We start from the raw sequence: 10,121 nt of genomic DNA on the forward strand, positions 1-10,121 counted from the left end.
TTTCACGCTCCCCTATTTTCACTACCGTTTCAGTGGTAGCTCTTACCCGTAACAATGGGCAAGCTAGAGACATGCAATCTTTCTCTTCTTCTATGCTTCTTTACAAGTGCAGTAACAGCTTCCTTGACATGTCTCCACTCTGTTTTCAAACCTGTCTGTGTAGTCTGATCCTCTAGTAAATCATCAAGCTTCTCTTGAAGCTCAGGATCAACTGCCTGTAGAAACAATTCAATTTTCTGACTTGCAAGAGCTTGCTGTTTTGCAAGATCAAATTGCTCAAATCTACTTTCAAATTCTCTTAACAATTCTGTAGCCACAAAGACCCTTATTGGGTTGTATAACCCACTCCTGAAAAGTCTTGCGTGTAATCAAACTGGTGTCCTCAATGTAAAATTCTTCCCTGAGTGTCTTCTTGAAGGCTACCCAGTCACCATCCTGCAAGTATAATTCAGTAATCCGTGCTTTCAGTTCATGAACAGTAACATACAAAATACCGGCTCCATGCAGATTGAGCCACTCTAAAGAATTCCATCTTCTGAGCATAGGTATGTACATATGTAGATACATTCCTGCCATTGAATAACTTCACCTCATGCTCAACTGCTTGCAAAGCATTCATCACAACACTTTCTGTTTGAGCTGAAGCTTGCATCACCTGTTGTTGTTGTACATGCATAAGCATATTCATATTTTGCACCAACTGTTGCAAAACATCACTGGAGAATGTATTCAAAGATTCTCCCATTTTGTCTTTCCTTCTTCGGACGACCTTTCACGTCGGGTTCACCAATGTCGGAGGGGTTTTTGTCGAAAGGTCGAATCCACCGAGGATCAGAAGTAGAAGGAAGTAGAGATAGGAGATGGAAGAGAAGATAGAGAATACCCAAGTGGTAAACACGACAAAAAAAAATCACAATGATTTGAATCAATATGTATTGAAAGAATCTGGAATCTTTGTACTACTCAGAAGCAATCTCTAGGCATTAGTTCTCCTGGAGCTTCTTCGTAGACCAAAAACGTGGATCAGAAAAATCAGCTCTTTCTCTGCTGTCTGAAACCCAAATCTGATGGCTCCGTTGGCTCCGAAAGGGGGCTAAAACCCCAGGACACTTGATCACAGATCTCCCAGATCACTCCTTCTTCTTTCAGTTCAATCTGCAGTTTTCAGTCTATTTACAATGATCGCAACGCGCGCAATTTCGTCAATCTGTCCTTCTTGTGAAAATCCCCTAATTGGCTGAAAAAGCAACTAGCTTTTTGCATGCCATCCTAATCTAGAAGCTTTTTCTAAATTTTTCTGATTTTTACAATAAATAATATAAAAAATAGACTAAAATTATCCAAAAATCTAGTATTTTCGGATAATCCATGCAACTCACACTAGTACTAATGGCTCAGATCACATTGACTCTCTAGATTAATAGAGAAGTTAGATGATGATGCATTCCATACTTTTTCACACTGTGTCCTCATAACATCACAACAATGCTCTATGCTAAAAAGAGCAAGTGCATGTTCTTTATGGTAGGTAGAATACCTTGGATTTATAGTATCCGAGAAAGAAATCATAGTAGATTCAGTCAAAGTCAAGGATGTATAGAAATGGTCACCTCCAAACTCAGTTAAGGAAGTGCAAAGCTTCCTCGGCTTAAGTGGTACAAGGTGTTTATCAAGAACTATGTTGTGATAGCTACACCTCTTATCGATCTACTCAAGACACAAGTTTGAATTGTGTGGATTTCAATTGAGCAATCCAATTTTGAGAGACTCAAGCAAAGCATTGTAATAGCTTCTATCTTGAAGCTTCTAGATTCACAACAAAGTTTGAGGTCATGATTAATGCAAGTTTCCTCGCATTAGGTTCTATACTCACACAAGAGGGGCATCCCATCGCTTATTCTTCAAGGAAGTTGAAAATTCATGATATGAACTATGCTACTTATGACTTGGAGTTGCTAGTCATCATCCATGCTCTCAAACTATGGAGAAATTATCTACTTGGAAAGAAATTTACCTTGGTTAACATATCACAAGAGTCTCAAATGGATCTCTACTTAGCAAGATCTAAACATGAGGCAACAAAGATGGATCAAAGTCTTACAGGAGTATGACTTTGAAATAAAATACATGCCAAGCAAGGAGAATGTTGCAGATGCTTTAAGTCGTAAGGCATTCCTTAATATCCTCATCACAAAAGATCCCTCTAAAGCAAAATCATTAGTTGCTATGGTATCAATGCCAAGTAATCCCATCGTTTGAATTGCAAGTGAAGAAGCTTAAATGTGTTGGGGATAAAGGCGCATGTGCCTAGTTGCATGTGTATTAGTCACAATGATAGTACCCGCACTGTATATTAGTTACCCGCACACATGTACCCTACAGGCGGTGGGCACTCATCACTGTCACTTCATTCTTTATTCTTTCAGTGATATTAAAAATAAAGAGAAGGCCAGTCACACATAATGATAGTTGGAGTTTCCACATTTTGTGTTTGTGTCTCTCTCTTGCTCTTGCTCCTTCCACCCCACAGCTCTTACTTTCGCTTCAGGGCTCACTCCCTTCAACTAGTATTAGAGTCATCTTCCCCGAGAGCTCGAGGCCAGCTTGTGGAGAATACCTATAGTTCATAGTTTTTCATGGCAGCCATGGCTCAGCTTGAAGTGGTGTGTATTATGGTTTATTTGCTTCTTGGCTTGTTTAGGCATGTTCTAGAGCTTCATTGAGCTCACACTAAGCTCCCATTGTGTTCCACTAGCGTAAACACAACCAACAATAGGCCCAAGACACCAAGTGCAATTTGTGCTAGCTGGGATATCCCCCTTCCTGAATCAGATTTGATCCATCCCACCTCAACTTCAGCTTCTGGCATTGCTCCCGCCGGCCTTAGACAATCATTTGGCATCATATCGAGCACATTTGGCATGAGTTTGGGCATCAATTAGAGCTATTGGGCTCAGCCATTAGCTCATAATTTGTGGCAATTTTCTATAATATAGTTATGGGCAATAGTTCCCTCATTGTCTGGATATCACTTATGCTTCCTAGGATGTCTATTTGATGCCAGATCACTTGGGGATGCTATGTCAATGTCTTGGAATGCTATTGGAATGATTTGATCACTCATTTTCTCAGTTTTGTAGAGGTTTTCACTATTGTAATAAGCAAGGATAAATGCTATTTTGTCAGAGAAACTTCATGCCTATTGCTCGTTGATGCTTATTGTGACTACTAGACATGCTGCATTGATGTCTATGGTTGATGCCACATACTTGGCTATGCTTTTGGAATGCTCTTGGCCTGAGATTGAAGCTCAGTCTCATTGACTTTGATTGTCATCTCTCACAACAAGCATTCATTTGAGACACTTCACGCCTCTTATCATTGGATGATACATGAGCCATTTATTAGATGCATTTTAATATGGATGCTACATTCTTGGTTGTGTTATGACAGACATTGAGCTTTGCATTAGATTTGTGCTTGAGCTATCTTGGAGCTTGGGCACTTCACATTGGCTATCATTTACCTCATTGGATGCTATAGTAAAACTACATTGGGTTTGATGCTCTTGATGTTTTTTACTTGGATCTTGGATGCCACTCACATGAGGTTTTGAGCTTTGCTTGCTTGTCTAGCATCTGACTTTTGTTCTAGTGGGAGCCACTACTTGACACTTGGATGTACTATAGAGCATTTGGTTATGCAGTTGAGCTTGAGCTTATTACAATAAGACAGTGGGACTCGTTGTGACATGTACATGCTCTCTTGATACTCATAGGATGCAGTTACCCTATTGTGGGTTGATTTGATCTTTTGTCTTGGACTTGGCACTTATGTTTGTCAAAGTGTCGTCAGTGGTAATTTATATTCTTTTGGGTTATGTATTGCGCCTTTCTCAATGGGTTATGCATGTAGCAGTTCTCTTCATTTACCTTGAGACCTACCCTATGCATGACGTCTATGTCTCTTGCATGTATGGCTACTAACACACTGCAGTTGTGACAGTCTTTAGTGCTAGTTTTTCTTGGCTTTTCTTTTCTTAGTTACTCACAATTGATTGTTTGCATATTAATGTAATTTATTACGATAACATTTTATTTTAGTTCTATGTTTTCTCTAGGAGGGTAGTCATATGGATTTGATAGTTTTTTGCCTACATTTTGTGGACATCTCATTTCTTTGGCAACACACCTTGCTTTCAGCTTAATTTGGTAGTAACTTTGGGGTTGATTTGTAGCTTATTACAACAACCTACTTTGCCCTTTTGTGCATTGACTTGGTCCCATTGTGGCTGGTGGTTCTCATGGCATTACTATATTTAATATTAACAAGTTGGATGGCACTAACTACAACTATTGGAAGGCCCAAATCTGGCAAGTTTTAGTGTGGAAAATGTAGATTAAGCCTTTGAAACATGAGGGTGTCAAGCCTGAATATATTGATGCAGACAATTGGGCTAAAATGGGGATGAGCTATATAAGTCCATGATCATTTTGTCCCCCTCTAAGTAGGATTTATATTATGTTGCCTTTGATGGGTAGTTCACATGGGACTTGTCAGATAAGATTCGCAATGTCTATGACAAGGAGAGCCCAACTTCTCAGATGTATTGGTTGAAGCAACTCGTGGACCTTTGCCTAAAGGAGGGCACTTCCATTTTTAGTCACTTAAATGAATTTCATTCCATTCTTGGCCATTTTTCTTTGCAGGGGATTGAATACAAGGGTAATCTTTCTCCCTTGTTCCTCTTGGTTACACTACCTAAATCATGGGATATATTTTGTATTGATATGATTGTAAAAATGCCTATTGATGGGTTAAAGTTGCAAGATGTAGAGAGTGCACTCTTGAATGAAGAGGTTAATAGAAAGAATATCAATGCTTCTCGCACCTCTCATGCTTTGGCAGTTAGAGGCCATAATGGTAGGAGCGGCAAATGACCATTGTGGGAGAGACTCTCAGTAGTCTTGTTCTTAGTAACATGGATAGTCTTGCAGTAAGTCTTGTGGGCGGTATGTCCTCTCTGACTTGTCATTACTGTGGAAAAGCAGGTCATATTAGGCCACGATGCCATAACATGCACAAGGACAAATGTAAAGAAAAGGGTAAGGGCTTACAAGACAAAAATGACGATCGCATCATTGTCCTTAGCATGTCCAACATTAAGATTGGAGAGATTAATGCTGTGTAGATTGATTCTAATGGTGATTTCATAATTGTAGATTCTTCTCTTCTTAATACTTCATAGTTGACTAATTTTTTGTCAAGATATACTCAGTGTGGGTTGGTAGATTCATGGGCTTTCTTTCATGTGACTCCTCATAGAGAGTGGTTTCACTCCTATTGTAGTATGATTAGATTTGTTCGTTTAGGTAATGACTTAGCATTAGAGATAGTTGGTATTGGTGATGTCTAGTAGGTAGCATGTTCACTCTTCATGATGTACATTGTGTACTAGCTCTCACAAAGAGCCTTATCTCTATTGGCACTTTAGATGATATAAGGTATGTTGTCTCTTTTGGTGATTCCTCATGGAAGTTTATTTGTGGAAATCGTATCATTCACATGGTTCTAAGTCCAATACTCTCTACCCCTTGCTTGTATCTGGGTCAATTGACCGTGTTTTGGCAATGGATGTAGTTCCACATGTATCTCTTTGGCATCATTGCCTTGGACACATGTCTTTGAAAGGAATGAAAATTCTTATCCATTTTCAAAACCTTTCGTCCCCCCTCGACTATAAGTGTTTTGAGTCTTGTGATCATTGTTTATATGTCAAGCAGGCATATAATATGCATAAAAAGTTTAGTATAACATGCATGGGTGAGCCTTTGGCTCTTGTTCATTTGGATGTATGTGGTCCCATGCCCTGCAAGTCATTAGGTGGCATGAAATATTTCATTATCTTCATTGATGACTATACACATAAGGTCTGGGTATACCCCATCAAGCTGAAATTAGATGTCTTGTCCACATTTCAATGTTGGCTTACTTTGGTTGAGAACCGATCTAGGTATAGGTTGAAATGGCTAAGGTTAAATAATGGGAGTGAGTATGTCTCTAAAGACTTTGAGTAGTTTTGTGACGAAAAAGGTATTGAGCGTCAATTGACTGCCCCATACGCCCAACCCTAGGATGGTATGACTGAGTGCATGGATAGGAAAATTCAGGAGCAAGTACCTAGTATGCTTAGCCAAGCAAGCTTACCATAGTATTTTTGGGTTGAGGCAATTACTACTACCATATGCTTGATTAATCGGTCCCCATATATTGCTATTGACTATTAGGTTGTAGAGGAGGTATGGTCTAGAAAATATCCATCATATGCTGTGTGTCTTTGGTTGTGAGGCTTTCTACCATGTTTCCAAGGACAAGCGCAATAAATTGGATCTTAAGTCTGTGAAATGCATCTTTCTTGGTTATGGAAATGCATGTGAGATGGGCTATCGCCTATGGAATTTGCAAGCTTGGAAGGTTATCCATAGCCATGATATTGTTTTCCACGAGGAGAAAATGTTTAAGCAGCATGAGCATGTTGTTGAGGTACGCAAGGTGATATTTTAGAAGGAGCCTCCAATTATTGTACAACCAGCTAGACAACCTGCAACAATGGCTCATGCTCCAGTGGCCTAGGTCCTTGATGCTCCATAGGGAGTGCATTATTTTTGTGAGCTTTTGATTTTGTACTTTTGCAATTGAAATTAATTTTTCAAGCTATTTAAAACAACCTTGGGTTTTTTCTTCAAATGATTTTGACATTATTGTTCACTACATAAAGGTATAATGATAATTCAAATACAATAGTCTCACAATGCCACACACTACTACTTTGTTTTAACATGAAGATATATGAAATATCATGTATACATCATTGTGTGGGAGCTCCCAATGAAATGTATACTATCCAAAACAAAGGAAGAAATGGTATTAAATTATCACTATAGAATAAAATATTCCAAACTTCTGCATCGCTAAAAAATAGTACAATACTTAGAAAATTTCCAAGATTACTACACCCTAATCTTCTTGCAATAAAAAATAGCATCCCACACCCTATTGATGTGAGCATGATGACCACTGGGCCAAACAATTAACGAGTCATGCTTAGTTTTGGGCTTCCTACATGATGGGGCATATCTTACCTGTTTGCCCTAACAAAAAGTCAAGGTTAGTGGGAGTTAGTGCATGCTCATGTATGGCCATGTGCTCCTTGGGTTGATGGCCAAGTATGTGTATGCACACATATTATATATGTTTGTAGGATAGAAATACCTTTTGGGTAGGTTCTCTTTTCTAAAAATCATGACAAGTGCATTAGACTCATCTTTGGCGTGTACATCACGACATCTCTCCATCAAGTCTCGAAATACCAAATGCAACCTCCCAAGTTCCATTCTCTCCTCTAAGAAGAGTGCAACCATGCAAGTAGCTGCCTCTATTCTCTTTTTTGTATCTTTGGAAATTCTATGGCTCCACTTGCGGGGCTCCTCCTACTTGAAACACCTTCTGCAGAAGTAGGAGGTTTGCTCTTCTCATTCCTTGATGGTGTTGCAAAGCAGGCAAACTTGAAACCAACCTATTTTAGGCTAATACACTCTTCCTTCAATACATTTATTCTTGTATCAACTGGCCATAAAGATGGAACATTTGGTGATATTGTCACTTATTTATACACATCATTTGTATGCATGATGCCATGATTACAAAACCATATCCATTATGCAGTGGCCTTTGTCCTTATAGGCTCTCTCTTAGATCAAAATCATGGCCTTTTTAATTTGCTACTGCAACTCTTTCTACCCTCCATATCGAAACACTTTCTCACACATTTAGATTCCATCCTTCGAAAAGCCCACTTCTCCTTTGTCACTTCTACCTTTTCTATATAGGTCAATATTCCCACGTCTGGCACACTTACTCCATTTACAAGGGCTTGATTGGTATCTCTTCATCCTCCTCATCATCCTGGATATATATCTCTTCCATCTTACCATCATCAAATTGTAGACTCCATGACCTACCCTTATTTTTGTGTTGCCTTGACTCCATCACGTATCCAAGTTTGTGGGAACTTGCAGCTGCTCCACTTCCGCTTATTTTTCCTATGCATAGTCTCCCTACAACCTTGCATTATGGGCTCGTCATACAAATAATTGCTAGTTATAACACCTTGCAATGCACGTGCAGTAGAGGTAGGACTTGGGGATTCCCTTTTGCTAGCACTAGCCAACAAATACTCTATTGAAGGCCCAAATCCAATAAATTGCTAGTGGTATAGCCCAACCTCTTTGCACATTGAATGTATGCATTCAAAACATCACTAACACATGCATGATAAAGCGATATCCTTTTTTTTTTCACCTTTACTTGCTAACCAGCTACTAGTATGGATGCTTTTTAACAAATTTATGCTTTATTTTGAGCATATTCCCAAGGACTTTTGTCAACCTATAGAGTCAAATCCAAGAATAGAGTTAGTAGTTCTCCTCATTAGTACATCGTGCAATAATTCTTCCAATGACCTAAGAAAAACAACACACCTACATGAGATTCAATTCCTCCCCCAATGGGAAATTCTTTCCTACCACCATTTCAACCACCTATCCAAAGCCTTAATGTTATCCTTGTTTACATTTTGTGCCCACCAATCTCACATAATAGAGGCCTGAAGTGAGACATGTTGAGTTGTCATTGATAGCCTCCATGGTTCACTTGTTTTAATATGATACATTTATTTATCATAGTGGCTAATTTCTTGGTATTCCTTTGTAAACTTTGCTCCCAATAAAAAAGACAAGAGTGCTCCCTCCCTTCCATTATGTTATGTGGTCTTACATCATACATAACCCCTTATTTCTAGCTAATTTGCACTTGCCTCATTGGACATGAATCTAGCAAAGTCATATGGATCATGGCCACATCAAACCATGATAGAATTCAAATTTCTCCAAGACAACATTTGAGACTCTTTGTCCTCCTCTTTAAATTTGCACATTGCAATCATATGCAATGCTCTCATGCTAGTTGATGATTGATATCTTAGTATAGTATTTACTACCAAAAATTCACATTCAATATAAGCTATAATAATGCCACATACACAAGATCATAAACAAAACAAGACATAGTTGCCCACCCATCAACCCTATGGGTGTGATCAAAGTGCACTCGTGCACTTCGTAGATCTCCAGTCCCCATTCGCCTCATACAATTCACTAAGTCCACCCCTAATGTTGGTCCCTTGGTGGAAATTTTAAACAATTAGAACTTCTCCTTGGCATCACCTTGCCCAATAAATCTACTTCCATGGAATAATGGGAAAATAGAGTGTTCTTGCAAAAGAAGTATATTGTCATACCCATCACAAACGACCTAACCTTGATTAGCTCTCTTTTATGAAACAATAACTTTGAACCTATGACTTTATTACATGGATATTTCAAATGTAGGGCACATAATGTTAGTAAAAAGTAATAATACACAAGCTTACTCTTTATTTTGCACAAGTGGCACCATTTCTTCTAAAAGATAATTAAGATCCACCTTAGTTGCCTTCGTTTTGTCTTCTTTTGTCAAAGATTCAAACAACATCTGCCAAGTGACTAGCATTTGTATTTTTTGTAGGCCCCCCTTTTTTATCTTTAGGATTGTGATGACAAGGCTTGGGATCTTTTCAATGATTGCCCTCTTTGTGCCTGTTGTTGAACACTGTGAGGATGCTCCCCAAAATGGATCACCAATTGTGTCATTGTAGGGTTCAATGGCAACACATAATAGATCGAGCATCTTCAAATGGTTGTAAACTAATAATCTTTTGACAATAGTGACATGTTTTCTTAGAGTTTTCCTCACTTGTAGGATAGCTCATGCTCACCTATTTATCCAAGTGACCATGGAAAAAAATATTATTGTATCTTCTCTTAGTTATATAGTAAGGAAAAGTGATCTTGAAACATTGAAGACTTCCAAAAAAATAGCCCAAGAATACTATGCACTCTATTGCCATATTTGTTTGTGAGGGCCATGACTAAAGGTGACCATCATACAATACCCATCATTTTTTTCTTGATATGTGTAGCTAGAAGTTTAAAAGAAATCATACCATTAGACTTAGTTGGGAG

Source organism: Lygodium microphyllum, chromosome 3 (assembly GCF_053477565.2).
Source record: "Lygodium microphyllum isolate KBCC chromosome 3, Lygodium_microphyllum_v1.1.10, whole genome shotgun sequence".
NCBI lineage: Eukaryota > Viridiplantae > Streptophyta > Polypodiopsida > Schizaeales > Lygodiaceae > Lygodium > Lygodium microphyllum.